Raw genomic sequence first — 22,348 nt, 5'->3', positions numbered from 1 at the left:
GACAAGGCTGTTGCTTCTTAATAAACATGATCACATTTGCAGCATGCATTATTTATTACTTTTCTTTCACTGATTTATTGTCCTAAAACATGTAATCTAATATGGAGAGGAGCACACACATGCCTGCACAGATGTCCTGGTGTCTTCCTTGTGTTTCACAAGACACAAAACACATAGCGACCCCAAACGTTCAGGAGGTCTCTTTTCGATGTGGTTTATGAGTAAACTGCTTCTCATCTCCTTGTTTTTCTTCTTTGCAAGATGCATAAATAGAATAAAGTCATTACCAATGAAAGTGATAACATTAGTCATTAGCATCACCTCTATGTAGGGGGCTTAATACATGATGTTACTGATCCCGCAGAAGAAAAGACTATTTCCCCCATTTTGGATGCAGGGAAGTGGAGGCTCAGAGAGTTTAAGTGACTTGCTGGAAGTCACACAGCTAGAAAGTGCTGAGCTGGGATTAGAACCTGGGTGTCTGGCTACTAAAATCATGTTTTAATTGGAAAATCACACGGTCTTCGAGCAACATGGCAAAAAATTGACGAGGATAGTGCTTATATGTGAAGCAGTTTACTCTGAGTCTGGACCTGAGATCTCCACCAGCCGCCCACTCTTCAACATCTGAGTCCCTCTGAAATTAGTCAACACCATGACTTTAAAAAGAAAACAAAAAAGGAACCTCTGGCTCTGCCTGTACCTTGCCCTATAACTTTTTTTTCTTTTCAGATTTTCTTTCAGCTCTATGGAGACATAGTTCACATACAATACACATAACCACTCCTTGAGGCTTCCATGGACTCAAATTCCCAGCATCTAGTGTTAAGAAATTAATAACCACCATTAATAAGTAAACACACGAGCCACTATCAATGGTGATACAGAGTGAACCAGTCTTTTTTCCTTTTTTTGCTCCTGCTGGGAGTTAACAAGAAACAGGACTATGCATCTCTAAAAAATGCTTTTTGTCGGCCCCCCTTCCCAGAAGGAAATGAGGGTAAAGTTAGCACAGAGATTTTCTGAAACTGTTGACGTGGGGTTGGTAACACAACATGTCGAGGAGAACCTGGTGAGTCAGGTCAGGGATTTGTGCTGAAAAGCAAAAGGCAAGCAGAGAGGCACCGGGAGCCAGAGCTGGGTGTAGGGGGATGGTGAGAGCACAGGCATGCTGTGCTGGGTAGACTAAGGGCAAAACAGGGACCTAAATGCTGACCTTTACTCGTGTGTGTGTGTGTGTGTGTGTGTGTGTGTGTGTGTCTGTGTGTCTGTGTGTGTGTGTGTGTTTCTGTGTGTGTGCACACATTTCCTGATTATAAGAATAAATTACATTCCATGTAGAAAATGAGGAAGTGATAAAAAATATCAAGAAAAAGATCTATGCTGAATATCTATAAATTCTATCATGATAATATAACAATATCCATAATACTATATCACCTTTATCACTATATTTATCTATACTTACGTCTATCTGCAGATATACTATAGCTATAAATAAATAGATTACAGGATCCTAATGTAAATATTGTTTTATAATCTCCCTTTTATTCACCCCACTGAGTATACTGGGGACCTTTTGCTTTATGAACATAGATTTTTAACGGTGGGCGATAATCCACTGTGTAGGATTATCATTTTTAAAAATAGCCAACCTCTTATTAAGTTACATTGCAGTTCTTTCTAATTTCTCCCTGTAGTTTAAATACTTCATTGGATATAACCTGACACATATCTTGGTGTGGATATCCTACTAAATTCCTAGAAATGGAATTACTCTGTCATGGGCCACGTTCACTTCAGAGGCATTTGACATGTTACCAGAATGTTCTCCAGGGAGTGTTACCAACTTGGACCTCCTCCTGTGTCACATAAAAGTTCTCATGCTCATCTCTCTTCAATACCCCAATACTAGATATTGCCATCAAAAATACATTAATTATTTGATAGCCAAAATAATAATAGTAATAGTATGTGATAATAAAGGTACTTTGTGCTTTAACTTGCATTTCTTCGGTAACTAAACTGAATATATTAATATACACATGCCAACGTTTTATAGCAATCTACTATCTTAAAATGTAAACAAAAACAAAGAAACAATAGTAGCAACAAATATGAACTCCAGTGGCCCTGGGGGACAAAGCCAGAACTGGAGAAGAGAACAAACAAGGAAACCAAGGCAGAAGTGGAGTGGGTGGTTGATACTAAAATCATACTGTCTTTCTAACAGTCAACACATGTTAACCCCTACGAGCTTAGCTATTAGGAAATGTGTCCTAAACAGGGTTGAGACAATTTCTTTCAATAGAATGTGGTTCCCTTAAGATCTATGTCTCTTTTCCCCTCCCCTATGTAATTTAGGGAGGTGATGCAATTCTTTTTCCATACAGGAGAAACGTACATTTTCTTCAGGGCCACGATGAATCAGACTCAAGATGAAATTCACTGTCTGGGTTACCAACAACAAAGTTTCAGGAATGAAGCCAGGTGACCAGCCAGAAAATAGCCACAACAACATGGCATAAAAATAACACGCACTTGCAGATCAAAGAACAGAAACCTTAGTGGAAAGTCTTCTTTCCTCCTTCGCATGATCGTGAATAAGTTGCACCCCTTCATTCTGAGGCAGTGGGGCGGCCTGGTTCATCTCGGGGCCTTGGGGTCAGCCAAGGCCAGGGTTAGATCTTGTCTGTCTGTCTGTCTGTCTGTCTCTCCCCTGACTCGCTCTGGCATTCCCTCCTTACTTTGTTTCAGCAAATAATTATTCAACCAACCTCTCAGCTGTATACTGGAGATACATTCAGGACCAAGACAGAACATCCTTGGAAAAGCTCAGGGTGCAATTTCTCTCTTCACCTCACCTCTTCTTCCTGATGGGTCTCTCAGATTTCAGCTTCAGCTACACGTACGGCAGGGATCCGGGGAGCCTCGTTTGGATTCTCGGGGTTCTTGTCAAATAGCAGCAAATGACGGCGCCAGACTCTATTGTCTGCAGACTTCCAGCTTTGACCGTATTTTACTTTTCCGTAAAATATGCTATTTGGTTTCGAGATCTGCTGCTGTCCACCAAAAATACAACTCTGTTACTAACCCTGCCAGCTCCTGAATGATACCTTTGTGGACACTAAAAACAATTTAATGGCATGTCACAATAGCAATTCACTCTGTTAATAGCCCCGCTCAATAATACTATATTGCATAAACCTCCTCCAGTCGTCTGACAAATAATTCACCTTTATTCACTCCACAGTAAGCTCCATTTCACTAACAAATATATTTCTCCCCAAACCTACAAATATTCAGCATCTCAGTCCTGTGACAATAGCTATTTTTTGGGGGGATGAGGTCAGTGGTATCAGATTTCCATTACCTCTCGATGGCTTAGTCCCAGTGACAATCTTTTTCCATGTAGGGCATCAAATTAGAAGACAACACAGTTTCTGATTTCCTGCTCACATACCAGTGGACGAACACTTCACAATTACCCAGGCACAGGAAGCCTTTGCTGTCTTTGTGGACACTGGTGCTGCCAAACCTGATCTCTGGGTGTGCCCTGGATGATCAAGATCCCGGAAACATTCACCTCCATGAGAACGAGTGTTCATCACATTTGTCATTGCTTTAAAATGTCTCCTCTGGTGGCAGTGGGCACCAGGGTTCTTGACCTGGGAACCCACGGACTTAAAGGCTCTATAAGTTTAGGCACTTCATGAACGTGCATTTAAAAAAAAATTCACTTTCACTAAACTTTACCTAAAATGGAGCGATTTCTTCAGTTATAAATGCAGGCGCCCGACCACAGAACCTGTGGCTTCAGCACTGGCACACATCACAGACACCTTCATCTCCTATTACAGGTGTTGCAGAGACACTGAAATGTCACTGACACTTATTACTGCTTCAAAATTATAGTAGTTACTAGGGCACTTGATAAAAAATGTTACCTAATGTGTTAGTAAAGAAGTACATTGTATAACTGCATTCAAACCCGCTTCTCAAAAAAATATTTTGATAACTGCGTTTCTATATAATTGGGGTAATCTTTTATATTTTTATCTTATGCACTTAAAAACAGTATTCTGATAAGGGGCCATGGGCTTCCCCAGATCACCAGGGGGCCAGACGGTAGAATAAAACAGTTAAGAACCAGTTCTCTGCAGGACATGTGGTGGGAAAGAGCACACGACTGGAAGTCAGGCACACTCAGGCTCAAATCTGGATTATTCAATGGTAATAATGACACAATAGGCACCTCTAAAGTACTTGCCCCGTGCTAGGCATTGTTCTAAACACCTTCCATGTGTTAAAGTCATTTACTCTTCCTAACTATCCTGGGAGATGTGTCCTTTTATTATCCTTTACTTTACAAAATAGGAGCCCGAGGCTCAGAGATGTTAAGTCACAAATCCAAGATCACTCAGCAGGTGAGCTGGACAGATGAGGTCCAAACCCAGAAGGATCCGCTCTTCATCCCCCTCCTCTACTGCCTCTCACATTAGTAACAGAAGAAACAAGTGCTCCATGTGCAATATCCATCTACTTCTCAAAACACCCTTATTAGCTACTTACTATAATTATTACTGTAATTTTTTTAGATGAGAGAACTGAGACTAGAGACGTTGGATAAATTGTCCAAAACAATACAGCTTGGAAGCAATGGCATAGCAATGCCAAATCCAGTGCACCACTTGTTTTTGTGAATAAAGTTTTATCGGCACACAGCCACGCCCATTTGTAAATGCGTTGCTATGGCTGCTTTTGTGCCACAGTGGCAGAGTTGAGTGGTTGCTGCGGAGACCAAGTGGCCTGCAAAGGCCTAAAATATTTACTGTCTAGCCCTTTACAAAATTTGCAGATTCTGCTGTTAACCATCATAGGCTAAGCCAACTCCTGTCTGTGCCTGTCACTTACTGGCTGCAGCATGGCCCTGGGGAAGGAAGTCACCTAAGCCCTCAGTGTCTTGAGCTGTAAAATGGGCTCATAGTGGTATCACAGTCTTTGTGAAGTGCATGGAGGCAGTTATAGCACAGCTCCTGGCAAAGGTTCAGGAAATTTTGGTGGCTGTTATTATGCATGTTATTTTCATTTGAATCACAATATATTCTAAAAAGTTTAACAGTCCATCAAGTCAAGCTGGCAATTTCTGGTCATGTTAACCCACAGAAGAAACTGATTCTGATGTTGGGTTTTCATTTCATAATCCAAAAAGGTAATTTGCCTCTCGGATTAGGACAACACTGTCCTCTTAAACAAACCAATTACTGATCAATACTTAGCCCTTCCAGAGACATCAGCACCTCTCAACCAGTTCTTTCATTATGAATAAAATTCAGCCCCCAAATGGATTCAAGGGACAGGAATTAAACCTGGGTCACAAATCACCCAAGACATAGGAGCCTCGTGGCAAATGAGCACAGGGGTTCAAACCCATGGAGTAAAGGACAGAATCAAGTAAAAGAAATCCCTGATCGGTGGGGAAGAGGCCAGCCCAGGGAAGACAGTGGAATTACCTAAAATGGACTTTTTGTAAGGAAAGAATGCCAACCCCAATTCCTTGCATGCTGCTTCCTAGGGAAAAACTGGCTGATGCTAAAAAGGAGTTGTCTTCCCCAAGCTCTGTCAACAGAGGCACAGGAAAAATGAAGATGATTACATATGTTTAGGGGAAATTAAGAGTGTTTTGGCTTGAAGTTTGCTTTCTCTAGCAACCATATTAAGCAGGCAATTACTCAACACTCCATTTGGCCTGGAAGATGCTGTCTTAACATGGAGAATCCTATTTAGAAGCCCCTTTTAAAGATGAAGGCAGCAGAGTAATGTGGTTGGAAAGACAGCTTTGGAGCCACGCGTGCACAGGTTCAAAGCCCAGACCCCCTCACTTCCAAGCTCACTTCTCCGCTTCAGTTTTCTGATTCAGGAATTGGGGTAGTGTTTGTATTATGGGTCCAAATACATTAGCCTTCCTTCTGTCTGTGCCCTTGCCAGTTAACTATACTGTGTCCCAGCTAGGCATTGTGACTTGTGTTGTCTATTGGGATGCTGGCAAATGTAATGCAAAACAGAAAATTGAAAGATGTTGACACGACCCAGCTTGCTCACTTTTTCTCTCTACCGTTGCTCCAGAAAGAAACTGCACAGGCTAGCCTGCCGAATGATGAGAGATGCCTGGTATGGGGCCAGGTTGTCCCAGATATCAGAGCTGAGGCTGTCCTATATTAGCCAACAGCTAGCCAGTTCCCAAACATGGGAGTGAGCCCAGCCAAGATCTGCAGAGCCCCTGAGCTAACCTGGAAGCTGACCACAGATCTATGAACAGGGCCAGCTGAAATCAGCCCCACTCAGCCCAGATCAGCTGGATCCCACAGACTGGTGAGCTAAATAAGTGTTTATTGTTTTATGTCACTGAAGTTTGGGGCTATTTGTTATGCAGTACTGTCCTGTCAATAGATAACTGATAATATTTACTTCACAGGGTTGTCTTGAAAAATAAGGTAAGATAATACCTAGCACAGAGCTGGGGTCCAACAAGTAGAGGTGCCTGGAGATGCCAGAGCTGTCACTGCAATAAAATATTTTTGTCGGGTATTAAGCTGTGTTTTATGTAGTCGGTTGTGTTCATTGCCTCAAGGAAGGGATGTGGCAGAGTAGGAAGCAGAAATATCCTCTTCCTTAGTTTTTTTCTCCAAAAGCCTAAACCCCTTGAAAAATTTAGAGGATTTGTAACAGAAATGAAAGGAAAAGGACTTGGACAGAACTGAGAGTTGAGAGTGGGTGAACTCTCCCCTAACTTCCCCACCCCTCGTTCCGGAACATAAAGAGATTCCACTTGGGCTGGGAGGAGGAGAGAAGAGGGAGGAGAAAAAAATTGCTCAACTAATGGAGACCAACACCTTGGGGATTAAATGGCTCTGGTGTGTCTCGCAGCCAGGATAGCAGGGCAGCTTTACAGAAGGATGTCTGTGTTGCAGGCTTGGCCCAGGAGCCACAGCAAGCTCCCTGACTGGCATGGACGGATGTGTCATAGTAAGCCAAGGGGCTATACGTTTTCCCAAAAAGCTACCTCTCCCTTCCTTCCAGACACCTTAGGCTGGCATAATATCTGGTTTTTCTAGTTCAGCTTTAGAGGAAGAGGACGCTGTTAACAGATTGGAGTTAAGTATTCTGTTTGCTTTGCTGAAAATAGGAATTATCTTGAAGTCTAGAAGACGAAGCGATAGTCCTGGCCTTAGACATCTGTAGTTTGTTGCCCGAGATGTATACTCACTTGATGGCAATGATGTGGTGGCTGTTGTTGATAGGGGAAACAACTATTCTTAAGGTCCAAGTACCACTTATACCGGTACAAAAAGTAGAGAAGTTTTTGCAGTTAAAGTAGATGACATTTAAGAAATATCTATCAATAAATGACCTCATCTCCAATAGATCATGTTCTAGGAGGGAGAGTAGAGGGGTAAAGATTCAGAACAGACACCACTATCCTTACATGATGATCCTGGCTGCCCTAGACTCTTGGAGAAGAAAGACTCTTCCATAGAAGTCACACCCTGGCAGTCTTCAGGCTGTATCTGGCCAGGAAATGTATTTTCTTTGGCTTGCCTGATGTTAAAAAAAAATGCTATCAACATTTAAAAATCAAGAAATATCTTTCCAAACACACACACACACACACACACACACACAAAGAAATCCAGGTTTCTGGCTTCTTTTTGAAAAGTAATAAAGAGAGACTAGTCCATCCCTCATGGAACACCAAACTGGAGCTGGGAGCAGCTGCTCCCTCTAGAGGCAGAGTGTGTACTGCAGTTCACCGCAGTTCCCACTGCTCCCTACAGTGTTGCCAATTAAAGGTGCAGCGCCAACTGCCTACTATCGTTGTTCTTGAATCTTTTAGAGCAGACTAAAACTTCTCTGTATCCATGATATTTTTAAAGGTGGAAAAATAAAAACTGGGCCAAGTGGTCTATGGATTTCTTACGCACTATCTCATTTACTTTTTCTGACTAGATTTTGGGCATTTGATGTTGTGACTCTAAATTAATCCTTGGGATGATTCAGTGATGGGATATGTATGATTTCAAAAGGGAGAAACCTTGAGCTAGGATCTCCTGATTTCATAAACACCTTTATATGGTACACACACACACATATCTAGGGAGTAACAGTTAAAGAGCTACTTGTAAATAATATTGTTTTTTCTGTTTATAGTATTTTTAATTCTTCCCCAAATAGAAATATTTGTTTTCCAAGGAGGCTCACATATGTGCTGGGGGGTGGGGTGGGGGTGGGAAAGTCTATCACTGGGACTTTAGTAAGATTCTGAAAAGATAGCAAAAATGTTGTGGCAAATGGGAGGGGAAAAAAGGCCATTTGTAAAGGAGTACTATTTGTATCGCATATCATGAGAAAATAAGTGCATCATGACAATTTTGTACATCTCCTATGATTTGATTGTCAGTAATGAAGCCCACAGGAGAGTGATAAATGTGCAGAGGAAAAGTATCTATTTCACTTACACCGCAAATTATGCAACTCAGGGTTTGATAGCACTTGGCAAAATACAAATGTATTTGAATGGAATTCAAATTGTTGCTCTTTGCCTAAGACACAGGTAATATCACCAGGGGTCCTGTCTTTGGATTTTATAAGAGGTAAGAGTTTAAGTAATAGTAGCAGTATTACAAAATTACCTTTAAACACTGAAAACATTTTTACTTTGTTACAGGGTGTAATTTCCACTTTTTCCCTCTAATGGCTCATATACAGAAAATGATACACTAATGCAATTTTTCAAATTTAGTTACCTTTTTTTGTGTTCTAAAATTATATGTTCTCATCATTTGCCCTGTTTGTCAGTCTCCAGAATCCATTTATTTCCCCGTTCTTATGGTTCCATAATTTATCTTCTTGTCACAGAACTTTCATAAACTTTTTTTTTAAGATACAAAATACTTGCAATAAACTCTGACAAAAATGCTTCCAGTTCAACTTTTGAAATCTTTCAATTATGTTTTGAACGATTATCATACTTTCTAGTGTTGCTGTGCTGTGAAATCTTGTGGAGTGACATCTTACTAGGTTAGGGGGAAAATTACTTGAAAAGAGACTCACTTCAAACCATTTATATTTCTTTGCCTCTTCACTTTTGAATCTATAGATTTATATTCATGCTCATACCATGTAGAGAAGTGAAAAAAGGAACGATGAAACGAGAATTGTATCGATGATGGATGGAAACACTATTCAGTCAAACTCCAATTATCTAAAAGGGATATGGGATGGGGGAAATTGCATTTTTGTGAGCCTTTGGATACTAGAGGGAGACATAAAGAGGAACCCATAATTAGAGGGGCTTATTAAAAACAAACAAACAAAAAAGAAAACAAAGCATAGTGGTCTCAAACAGTTGGAAATGCTCAGTATAGAATTTGCAGAAACTTGGCTCTATCTTCATTACCATGAAGACATACTCAGTGGACAACCCTGTTAAGTAGTGGATTGTTTAGCAAGTTTCTTGTGATGCTGAAGGAATGAAAGCATCAAGAAGCCCCCAGACCTGTGCTATTTAATAGAAATATAAAGCGAGCCACATATGTAATTTAAAATTTTCTAGCAGTCACACTAAATAAGTAAATAGTAACAAGTAAATCTAAGCTTAACACACTATACCCACAAAGTTGTCGTTTTAACATGTAATTCATAAACAAAATATTAATGAGATCTCTCACATTCTTTTTTTCATACTATGTCTTTGAAGTTCCAGGTGTGTTTTACACTGACGGAGCATCTCAGTTAGGATTAGCTGCATTTCAAGCGCTGAACAACCGTGCGAGGCCCATGGCTACCGTCTTAGGCAACGACGCTGTAGACTGTATCCCCCAGCCTGGATTTAGGGCTCCTGGTAAGAGCGCCCACAGAACTCGGCTTCTTTAACCACAGCACTTACCATCACTTCGTGCCATGGCTTGTTTGGGTGTGTCTCTCTCATTTGCTTGTGTTTGGTGATCACTAGCAACAGATCCATTTTGCTCACTGTTGTAACACTGATTTCTGAAACACTGCAGGTGCTCAAGAAACATTGAATAAATGTGCTAAGAATTACATGAATGGAAGGATGCATTTTCCCTGGTGGAAAGATACACCGTTTTTGAGGAGAATCTAGGTGCACGAAACTCTATGTGGACCCCACCAGATCCCTTCCTGGTGCAGCCGTCCCGTACACCCCACAGCTGTTGTGAGTGGTGGCAGCTAGGTGCTCACAGCTGCTCCCGTGCAGAGAATTGTCCTTGGAGGCTGTCCTCAGAGGCTGACAGATGTCACCTCACCTGGGAGACTAAGGTACCTCCTGAATGCCCACAGCCAGTGACTGACTGACTTTAGGATACAAACGTCCATCCTCTTTGCTTCAGAAGACGAGGGCTCTCCTGGGAATTTTGCTCCAGAGTCCTTTTCTGTGGTTCAGACCAAAGTTAGACTTTCCCTGGGACCACACCTTCCTCAGTGCTTCCCTGTTTCCTTCACTCCCTTACAGGTTTTTCTGAGACCACTCCCTCAATAAGTCACCCGTACCCAAATCCTTGCCTCAGGCTCTGCTTCTAGTGAGCATGGCACAAGACACTGCCATTTTCTTTTGCTACGTTTTAACTTTTCATCCTCCCACCCCACCCCCTTAAAATTTAAATCCACTTGTTTCCTACAAAATCTTTCCCAAATGCCTTTCCTCACTAACCCTCCAACTATCAATATGCTGCTTCGTAGGAACTCTTTACCAGCGCAGTGGAAGCGTCCAAAGGCATTTGGCTTTTCTACCTGGATATTTATTTTACCTCATGAATGCACCAGTAAATTCTCTGAGCATGCTGATCAAACAGTTGTGATCAACGGTAAAATCCATGACTGCACAATTCTACAATTCTCCCGGGTGAAAACGGGGAGTGATAATTCTGTCACTCCTCCAAGTGGCCCGACTGTAACGTGCGTGTGACATGACTTCATGAAAATACATCCTTCTCAGACTCTCCGGCTGCCATGCCAGCTGTTTAGAAATAGAGTGACAGGTGGATTGGGGAAAATCTCCGAAAGGTACTGGATCAAGCAGAGTGACCCATATCGAGCTGGTTCACCGCCTGGCCAAAAGGTGAGAACAAAGAGCAACCTAGAATCCAGGTGACGCGCTGAATGCGTTGCTTTTTATCATGGGCGCAGCTTTAAAACATAGGCTTACCGGTTTCTACTCCCGCATGACAGATCGATGCCATTAACTAAGTTCCAGGATCTTCGCACTTGGGGCTCCCCGTTCTGGGAACACTTTTTTCCTAAATATTTGCATAGCTGGCTCCCATGTCCCACTTGGTCCTCAAGTCAATCTAAAATCGCTTCCTTCTTCTTGAATCATTCTCTGCACGTAACCCCGTTTGCCATGCCTGCAGCACTCAGCACTAGCTGGTTATCTTACATACGCACCTACTGATTGTCTGTCTCCCCTCACTGGGAAGTAAGCACCCTGAGGACACGCTGTCTATCTCGTTTGTGTCTAAACCCTCAGGGCCTAGAAAAGAGCCTGACATATTGTGTGTCCTTGATACTTGTTTGTTAAGTGGACAAATGACCCAGGTTATTTTGTCTGCCTCCAAGGGCTTCTCGGTAAGAAGGAGATGCCGCACGTTGCCTCTTGCAGGCACTGATGATGTTGGCCAAGATCGTCAACACGGAGTTTCCTAGGTATTATGGACTGTGTGTCTGTGTCCCCGCAAAGTTCCTGTGTTGAAACTCTAACCCTCAGTGGGGTGGTACTAAGAGGTGGGGCCGCTGAAAGGTAAGTTAGGTCAGGGGGGTGGAGCCCCATGATGAGATTAGTGCCTTTACAGAAGACACATCAGAACTCTCTCTCGCTCTCCTTCTCTCTCATAAAGAAACCAGGACGAGAGCTCTCACCAGGGCTCAACCTTGCTCACATCCTGATCTTGAACTTCCAGTCTCTAGAACAATAGGGAAAAAAAAATGCCTGTCACTTAAGCCGCCCTGCCTCCGGTATTCTTTATACAGCAGTCCTAACTAATTAGAAACTAATAAATACAGCGGCGCCTTCTGCCCCCTCATTGGCAGCCTTGGGAAAGGCCTTAACACAAGATGCGTTTTAGCACATCGGAGGATGTGGTCCAGTGGCCTTGGCTGCGGTGCCGGAAGCTCTCCAGACAGGAGCCTAGTCTCCAGTCACCGCCCACCTTGCCTGGCCATCCAGCCAGAACCAGAGACACTGGCGGTTCATCCCTTGCTGGGAACAGAAAGGTGAAATGCCAGGGCCTCTGCCCTGTGGGCGGGCAGTCACAGAAGGGCTTGGCTTCTCCCTCCTGCCCCAAGACAGGCGCAGGGAGAGCTGGGACTTCCAGGAGCCACGTCGGAGCTTGGAGGGCAGGGAAAGCCAGAAGAAGAGGAGTACTGACAACCTGAACCTCTCGGCACAAAGTAGCTCCGAACCATTTTTCCCCTTGAAAATCCTATAGACAGCGGGGGGGGGGGGTGCACATACCTGACTGCTGGGGGGTGCAATTCACACTCCCCAGTTTGACAAGAGCAATATCAGCCTGTGCTTCCGATTCACTCCTCCATCCATTACTTCATTCATCCAGCATTTATTGACCACCTGCTCTTTGCCAAATGTACGGATCTGGCTTTCCTATCATGGGAGAGTCTTACCCTGATTTTTGGCTTTCTCCTGCTAGGCTTTGGAATAACAAAACCGTACGTGTTCAAAGCTCACACATAAGGAATCAAAGTGATTCAACAAACACTGAGGCATGATTGTTCTGAGCCAGAAACTGTGCCTGCAGAGAAATGATAATGACTAGGAAACGACAAGTAAACAAACAGCGTGGCTTCTGAGCGGATGGAGTTTTCCACTCTCCACTCAGAAGGGGCCGACTGGCCTCAGTCACATAATCGAATGAAGAAAGTAACACTGCAGCTGATAAGTGCTACAAAGAAGAGGTTTATGGTCAAGGTGAGCATGCTGCGAGGGGGCTGGCCCGTTCCAGAGGTCAGAAGAGGTTCCCTGAGTACATGGGATTTGAGCCATGGTCCTAGGTCCTACGAAGGAATAGAAGCCAACCAGGAGAAATTAGGGGGCAGGATAGGCGTCAAAGCTACAGAGAGAGGCTTGCAGGGCCTCCTGGAAGACAGTTATACGGGATGCTGCTCACACTGATCTATGTCTTGGTCGCCCCTAAAATGATGCCTTGCGACTAGCTGGGCAAACAGCATGTGCACCGGTCGTGGGTCGGGGGTAGGGTGGAAGGCTGGGGACCTAAGGAACTGAGAGACGGTGAGTGAAGCTGGAGCAAGGAGAGTGAGGAAGGTCCAGGGCATTCCCAAGAGGTGGGCTATGGGAAGCCCCTGGCATTTTTATTCTAAGGAAATTTACATTGAAAAAGGAAACTTTAGGCTATACAAGGTAGGTTTTTTCTTGGCAAGAATGGTTTGCCAACGCCAGAAAGACAAGATGAACACACAGCCAAACCCTATTTCTCCTTTATCATTTTGGAAAAAAACAAAAAAAATTAATAATATAATACAATATAACATAGTCTCTTAATGGCAATCACTTGTTAGTCCATACAGAACCTCCAGTTCCGATGAGAGCCATTAAAGGCAGGTTATCATTGTCCCCATTCTGCGGATGAGAACACTGAGGCACAGAGCGGCTGCATAGCCGGCCAGTGCAGGCAGAGGGAAGACGCTACACAGGCTGGGTGCCTGCAGTGGCTGCTGCACAACAACACAGTGTTTCCCTGACTTGCCCAGCAGCATCCCACTGGGCTCCCTCCGGTGAGACTGAATCCCTCATCCACTCCTACATACAGCCCTCCATTCCTGTCCTGTCCTGTCCTTTCATATATGCACCCATAATTCTTTATCTTGATCGCAGAGGCCCTGCACGGTCTGGCCCCCTCGCCCTCTCAGAGCTCATCTCCCACTCTCTCCCCCTCACTCACACTCATCCAGCCCTACCAGTGGCCTTTCCACTGGCAGCTCTTTTGCCTGAAGCCTGCCTCCCCTTCACTCTGCTCTGATGACCTAATTAAAATGCTTGTTTGCCATCCCCTCTGTTGGTCTCTATTTCTTTGCCTTGTGTGATTGTTTTTTTTCCCTGTCATGGCACCAAACAGTACCTAAAGTTAGAGCATATATTTATGACCTCTCTCTATTCTAGAAGGTAAGGTCCATGTGGGCAAAATCCTTGCTCATACCCCCAAACGTAGTACAATGCCTGACACAGAGCAGGGCCCCCATAAGTATTCGTTGACTGAATAAATGAATGATTGAGTGGAGGAAAGCGAACGTGGTAAGGGGGACACAAAAATGCTTAAGATTTGGCCCCTGCGAGGACGCATCATTGTGGGACAAACCACCAAGCATTAATGTTTCCCGCATGCAAGGAAGGCCTCTTAGCGTGTGAAACCCGAGCCCTTTCTTTGTCTCTGAGATCCAGACTCAAAAGTTGCCAGGCACAATTATAAACCATCGGTAACTCTTAGTGAACGCGTGCATTGTTGATACTTCTGAATTCGCTGCAGGCAAATAAATACATACCCCAGGCATAAAACAATTCAAGCAGAAGGCCTGAATAACCACATCTCTCTTTTTTACCACCTCCACGCTGGGGACTTTAGTAAGAATGGGGTTTGTGGAAACTCCAGAGATTGCCTCTGTCTGGGCAGGAGCAGCCATGTGGGGGAAGACCTAGAAAAGCCAACAGGGTTTATAGAGCCAGCAAGCCAAGAAATAAATGCTCACTGGGGTGTCCGCTTTGCACCCAAATTTTCCAGCGTGCGGACAGAGGGGAGCAAGGAATCTAGTTCGAGCCGGTGGCAGCGGGAGCAGCAGGGGCGGCTGCTGCTCATCGAGTGCTGGCTGTCTACTCAGTGCTCTGCGTTCTTCATCTCATTTCATCTCCACAACACGCCCGTGAGGCGGGTACCAGTACCACTTCCACTTTATAGATGAGGCTACATGACAGACCCCAGGTTCAACAGCTAATAGACCTCAAGGCCAGGTGTAGGCACAGGTGGGTCTGGCTCCAAAGCCCGGCCTCCGAGTGCTCACCGGAGACTGTCCCTTCAATGAATGTCTTGTGCAAACCTCTCTATAGACCATATCTAGTTAAATTGGAATAATCCCAGAATAAGTTTGTAAGGGGTGAGAAAGGTAAGACCCCTGGTCCAAATGGGACCGTCCAATCATCATTGCTATGGACCGCTCCCGTTCCACCAGGCCCTGGGTTAGCTGCAAGAAAGGCCACGTTGAGTGAGGGCCAGATAATCCGCAAACTCCTGGACCCGTTCATGAGATGCAGACACTATGTGGGGAGGCAGCCTCATGCAAACGCTAATACTAATCATTCTGTGATAAAAGGAGTAAGGTATTGAGAGGATTAACCTACTCTCAGGGACTGCCAGATTTTGTCATTCTTCAAATACACACACAAAGTCAACTCTAGGACACACTTTTTTTTTCTGGGTATTAGGCCACATTCTGGGGGCAGAGGAATGTTTTATTTGCCTTTTAGCTATTTTGAACCTCTCTTTAGGACTTCTAAATAGTTATATTTACCAAGAGACTTCTATTATCTGAGTGTAGCAAATATATGCACAGCCCAGTCGGACACATGCCAGCAAACAAAATAGGCAGGCAACAATCGGATAAATTTTAGATACATAAATGGCTTATAAATAAACATTTGATACACCAAACAGAGATAAACGAACAATAACTAAGTGGATTTAATACGGCTAGATACGCAAAACTATTTCAGAGAGATAAATAGCATCAGGATAAAGGATAGCCAGGTAGGTAGGGGAACAAATAAACAAACTCTGGAAAGAAAGAAAACAAAACAAAAAAAAGTATGAAAAGTCCCCTCCAGGAATTGTTGATAATGTCAACAAGCATCACTCTTTCTACGGTCTCAGTCTATGTCGAGTCGCTAATCTGTTGTTAAGCCGTGTTCTCTACAGACAGATGTAATACCAGAGAGAACATCAGGACCACCTATTTCTAGTTCCCTGACACCTGACTTCTGCAGGCTGCTTCTCTGGCACAGAAGGGCGCGGAGGGCTTATCGCACACGCAATCTCACTGCAAGCCACAGTGGATATCCTTAGACTTTGCATAAATTGCAAATTTGCAAACTATGGAACTTGCACAGTTTACTTGTGCATCTCACCCCCTTGCCCCGTCCCTTTCCCAGGCCCAAACATGGGGATAACAAAGAGTCCAACATCTTGGGAGAAGACTATTAAGAATGAGTAGGTTATTTTCAAGCCTGTCCGTGTAGCCTCAGTACATGGGGATTCATGTTATGTAAAAAAATTAATTTCCTATTAGGATGATCCTTAATCTGAACAGGATTTCAAGAGCAACTAGAACGAAGAACAGAAAAAGTAGAAAAGACAAAGTGATGGGGGGGACGGGAGAAATGTCCCTGCAGTAAAATCCAAGGCACTGCGATGGGTTTGGGCCAGTGCAGTCATCCGCTAGAACTGCACTTCGCTGCCCCTCTGGAGGTTAGATGTGGCCACCTGACTTGCTTTCACATTCCAGATGAGGCTTTACTGGCTGGTGCACATTTCCTTTCTCTCTGTCGTGGCAATCGCCATGTTTCAAAGGATGGCTGTGTGACCAGTCTGGCTCAGAATGAGAATGGCAGGGATCAGAGACCTTGGCAGGAGTATGAAATAAACCTTTGTTGTTTTAAGCTATAGAGATCTGGGAGTTGTTGTCGCAAAATCTAGGCTATTACTGATTGATATAATCTCCAGGTTGTGTAGTTCTCTATTTTTTTTTTTTTAAGAGGAGGTAAGTAAGATAAGGATATTGGTTTCATTTTTTGTTGCTGTTTTTAATTGAAATATAGTCAGTTACAATGTGTCAGTTTCTGGTGCAGAGCACAATGTCCCAGTCATGCATATACATACATATATTCATTTTCATATTCTTTTTCATTAAAGGTTATTCCAAGATATTGAATATAGTTCCCTGTGCTATACAGAAGAAATTTTTTAAAATCTATTTCTATCTATAGTGGTTAACATTTGCAATTCTCAAACTCCCAAATTTATCCCTTCCCACCTCCTTCCCCCAGTAACCAAAGATTGTTTACTATAGACAGTTCCCTGTTACATCTTGATTTCATAACCTCTCTGCTTGACCTCATACTTTACTCTTGACTCCTCTGTCTGCTGCATGGGGCCCTCTTTCCCCTCCTTCTTGCCTGTGTCCCTGTGTCTCTTTATTCTCCCTCTCCTGTTGAGCTTTTTGAAAACCACATGCATGTGGGTGGCTTCTGAAACTGCAACTCAGATCTACTTTTCTCTTTTCCATGTCCTCTTTTACCTTCAACTGTACAGAATCTATTTAGACGTACAGACATCTATTTAGATGTCTGCTGGCATCTGACTCAATGTGCCAAAAATGGGATCCTGCATCATTTTCCAGAACCATCCACGTTTCCCCAAGTCCCTGCCTCCATCTATGTATTGGCGGCACCACCAATCCGCAAGCTTTTTCTGTTGCTTTATTTTAGGTTTTACATCTGCTTTTAAAATTTTTATTTCAGCTTCATCTGTCCCCAAACTTTCCTCTGCAATATATTTTGGATTCACTACAGTCTCAATTTCCACACCTCACCACCACCATATTTCCAGCCCTCTGTATCTCATGTCCCAACTGCTGGAACAGATATCGACCTGCCTTCCCTGCTTATAACATCAGTTTTTATATTTTTTATTATGTAACTAGATCCTTCTGATAGAACAATGATTCTCAACTAGCATGCCACCAAGTATTGATTAACGCATAATGTGTTTTTTTTTTCCTTTTAGAATTCTGGATTCAGACACTCTCTCAGATGGAACATTAAGTTCTGAAGGTCATGCTACAAAGTGTAGAAAAGGGCAGAACTGTGTTGAGTAAGAACAGTGAGCTAAGACTGGAGCAAGCCTGGGATTGACTGGAACATGTGTGGCTGTGGGCGTGCGGACCAGGTTGGAATGGGAAGTATAAATTTGGCTGTCCTTGTTTCATGGGGTCATAACTTATCTAGGGATAATGCAACAGGAGTGGCAGCCCCAACTGCTAGGAGGAGCCAGAAAGTTAACAGAATTCAGGGAAGGTGGCTCTAAGTAAAGGTGAACTTGGGGGTGCCCTGATTGAGGGATCAATACTGTCAACGCCAGCTGGCGATGGTCACATGGAAACACAGGTCCACTATGGTGCTCCGTATTTTTCAAAATGAGACACAAATAGAGATTTCAGTTAAAAAAGATTAAGATGTGGAAGCTAATTTGTTTTAACATAGTGAGGCTATAACATGACACCTCTGCGGACCAGGGCCTGCTTGCAGGCTGTTATTTGAAATCTCTGGGTCTAAAGAGATGAGATGAGATGAGAACCCAGGACAGAGTCCTGGGGAGCCGTGACATTTATGGGGTCATCGAAGCAGAGCAGAGGAAAAGGATGCTCACAGAGGACAGGGCGGGGCCTGGCACCGACAGTCACAACATACATCGGGAGCAAACGTCCGGGGCTCTGAACCTGTTTCTCTCATGATCTGGAGAACGACAGCAACAGCGACCACATCAACAACCAAAGAACAACGCTTGTAAAAGGGGAGATGCCAACAAAGCTCCATCGTAAACTGGAGAATAAAAGAAAGGGCGCAGCAGAGGTTCGGCACGATGCTGCAGTTCACGCGGTTGGGATGGGCACTGACGGGTGGGCCCCGGACAGCGGATGCACTTACAGACACACCAGGGGCCAGCTGGGGTCGGGCAAAGGCGAACGGGAAAAGGTGGGCGGCGAGCAGGAGGTGAACTGTCGGGAGAGAACGAGGACTCTTGCGAAGAGCTTCATCACGAAGGACAGGAGAGGGGGGAGGGTGGCTTGCAAAGGAGACATACATCCAGAGAAAAATAAGAGAGACAGACAGACGGATGATGTGCAACTGAGACAGAAGCAGCCCCCCTTGCCATCGTTGCTGACAGTAGCTGAGCGTTCCTATGGGCCTATTCCTGTCTCCTTCCACCCTCACAAAACCCTAAGAGAAAGGTGCTATATTTACATCCAGTTTACGATGAGGAAACTGAGGCATGGGGGTGTGTTTATGAATTGTATTTATGTATCTATTTATTTATTAAAAAGAGAGATTTGAGAATGTGTGAAAGGAGAAGGGAGAACTGGGGGGAAAGAGGGTGAGAATTCAGAGGTCCATTTGAAGCTCCTCCAGTCGCAAAGAGATAACGCAAAAATCCAAATAAAATGTCACGAGTCTTTGGGAGCGGGTGTCAAAAGGGAGAGCTGCATTTTCTTCGGAGACCACAGGGCAGAAAAGAGAAAGAAATCAATGGTATGAAATCACTGGCGAACGGGGAAGTTGAAGGAAGAGACTTAACAGCCTCTTTGCTTTGGCTTCTTAGATAAATCACATTGGACGTGGGGTTCTGTTACTCCTGAGGATGTGACACAGATTCTTGGTTGTGGGAGAATCTACATTAATCATAAGACAGGTCTTGGATATCGAGGAGAGATTAATCATCCAGATATAAACCAAGAATGGATTATTTCATATCTCTGGGTTATGCTCAACTATGTATCCAGCTCCACCAGAATATCAGAGCCATATGGAATCCTTTTTGGTGCACCTGACAACGGAATCTTCCAAAAAAGGATGCTCTGAAGTCATAGTTCTTGATGTTGTGAGATAATTCTCAGAACTTGTCGACTCTCTGGGCTGCCCTTTGCTTTGCAAATAGCATTTGCCCTCTTCCAGCTGGGGCTGTAAACACCCAGTCCTCCCCCCCAGGGTGACTTGTTTTTAAGAGTTGTGGAATGTGGGGTAAGAATACAACCCTTCCATTTAAAAAAGAAAATCCCTCCGTGTGTATAATTTACATTATCCAGAACACGACGGAAAGCACGGAGGAAAATAATTCTCTCACTCCGCTCGTAAAACTGGCCGCGTTTTCCAGCCCAGGCACTCGAAGGCTCTGAGCAACACCAGGGAGACGCTGTACTTTTTGCTGCTTTATTCTAACAATGAGTGAGTGTAAAACGTGAGTTGGGAGGCTTTTAAAAATTCAGCTGTTCAGGCCCCACCACCAGAACTTCTGATTGGGTAATTGTCTAGAAATTGTCTAGAAATCTACATTTTACTCAAGCTCCCCAGGTGGACCTTGAATAATATTTCTAAAAACACTCTTCCACGTGTCCTGAAGAATAAGAACTTTTGTCCTGAATTTCGCTGGTAGGAGATGAAGAGCCAGGCTTTGAGAAATTAGTGTTTGCAAAAGCCATGCTTCCCCTACATGAAGGACACAAGGGACTCCGGGGGTCGGAAGGAAAGAGGAGTTTTTGAAAGAGAGTTTCTTTGCATGAAATTAGAAGAATTCAAACAAACAAATATTAGACGGGGGTTCCCTATACACCAGAGATGGAAAGGATGCAGTCCCCCAGCCACGATCTGTGGGAAGAATACGTGTGGCCCACACGTGCGTGCATGCACGCACACACACACACGCACACACACACACACATATGAACTATAACTATGACAACTATTTGCCCCAACTTTTCAGGCTGATTGTATTTCAGAACTCTGGCTTGTTGTCCCAGACCTGTCACGTGACAGGTCCTGATTTTGGTTCAGAAAATGTAATCAATGAAATTATGCAACAAGGGAAACTAGGACAGGTGTATAAACCAAGTCTGCAGAGAAGGAAGAGACCTTCAGACAATGAGATACTACTAACAGCTAACATAGGTGATGTTGCATTCATTACACGTAAGATATTTCTCTCATAATCCTGATAATATCCTTCTAAAGCAGTTACATCCATTTTACAGATGAGGAAACTGAGGTACGAGGAAGTAATTGTCCAGTGCCATATAGCTAGCATATGGAGAAGGATTTGAACCCAGGATAGCTTCCAAGTGCATGTTCTCAACCATGATGATGCATTAAAGCTTCTGAAAATGAGTGCCGTGGGACTAGGTCTTGAAGGGAGACTGAATTTGGGTGGATGGAGACCAGTGGGAGGAGGGTCAAGTGACTTGAGTGTCTGTAGTCCAGACCCTGTGTAGGCTTTAAGGACATCACAGCAGATACGAACTATAAGGGAAAAGAAATAGGGAAGACACAGGGAGACAGCTGCTCCTGGGATATTTCAGAAAGTGTGAGAAGAACAAGTGGGGCTAATGTCAATGGAGGGTAAATGGACAGTCAAAGGAGACTAGGGAATTTGAGGGAGACTGAATTTTTCAAGGTATCTTTAAAGCTGTGGTTCTCAACAGCAGGAGGGGGATATGGCCACTCAGGGGACATTTGGCAATATCTGGAGTCATCTGTGGTTGCCAAAACATAGTGGTGGGAGGTGTTACGGGCATCTATTGAGTAGATTTAGTATCATGCTAAATATCCCATGATGCAGAGGACAACCCTCACAATGAAGCCTGACCCAGCCCAGCATGTCGGAAGTGTCAGGGTGGAGGACCTGTGCTTCGGCGGCTTTTGAGTAGGAAATGACAAGGCCAGAGGTGCCTTGAAGAAGGCATCGCACATTTGGTGAGGCCGCAGAAATGGCATGGCCCCAAAGAGCCCCCCATGTCATTCCTTAGTCCTCAGGACTAAGGCTTCATTAACCAGCTCTTCTTGGAGCAACTCTACTTTGAATATTACACCTTAGAATGTAGAAATCTTTAACTAAATGTGACTTTGTCCTTTTGCATTAGAATATGATTATTCTGCCGGTGCCGAGAATTAACCTTTGTTTAATAGGAGCCCTTCTCTGGGGAGGAGCCTGGGCTGCCTCCTCCTGGAAGAAGCCTCTGCTGGGGAGGGCGGGGTTCATCTTCTCCCCAAACATGCCCTGAAAAGCTAACAGGACCAGGCAACTGTAATTGCTCTGCTGCTTTGCATATTTATGTTTGAGACCTTCACATGAACTGTTATTTTAAAAAAGAAGGATCAGTTCCTCTCTAAAAGGAGGTGATTGATCGCTGCCAGTCGGGCATTTCTTCATTCTTGGCTTCCTCTTAGCCTCCGTAATAAGTTCTTTACGAACACCAGTCTGCTATTAAAGAATGGTATTCATCACAAGCCAAGCAGAGGGAAGGCAGAATTTGATGGGCACAATACCATATTTCAATCCACAGTGTCCTTTTTGTTCAACTTGATCTGCCACATCGTTAACATTTGAGAAAACACACACACACACACACACAAAAGACTCTGGTAAATATTAATCAGAAACACACAGCCCCCTTTCCCTACTCAGTTACCCATCACTGGGCACTC

The 22,348-nt window shown here is 44.0% G+C and overlaps 1 protein-coding gene across 7 annotated transcripts in view; it reads right to left on the bottom strand.

The window, feature by feature from the left end:
* TSHZ2 (teashirt zinc finger homeobox 2) overlaps positions 1–22,348 on the bottom strand; it is a 410,894-nt gene that overhangs the window by 272,295 nt on the left and 116,251 nt on the right. The window lies entirely within an intron of this gene.

Source organism: Camelus bactrianus, chromosome 19, assembly GCF_048773025.1.
Source record: "Camelus bactrianus isolate YW-2024 breed Bactrian camel chromosome 19, ASM4877302v1, whole genome shotgun sequence".
In the NCBI taxonomy this organism is placed as follows: domain Eukaryota; kingdom Metazoa; phylum Chordata; class Mammalia; order Artiodactyla; family Camelidae; genus Camelus; species Camelus bactrianus.
The sequence above is the reverse complement of the archived record's forward strand: the minus strand, read 5'-3'. Positions and strand labels throughout refer to the sequence as shown.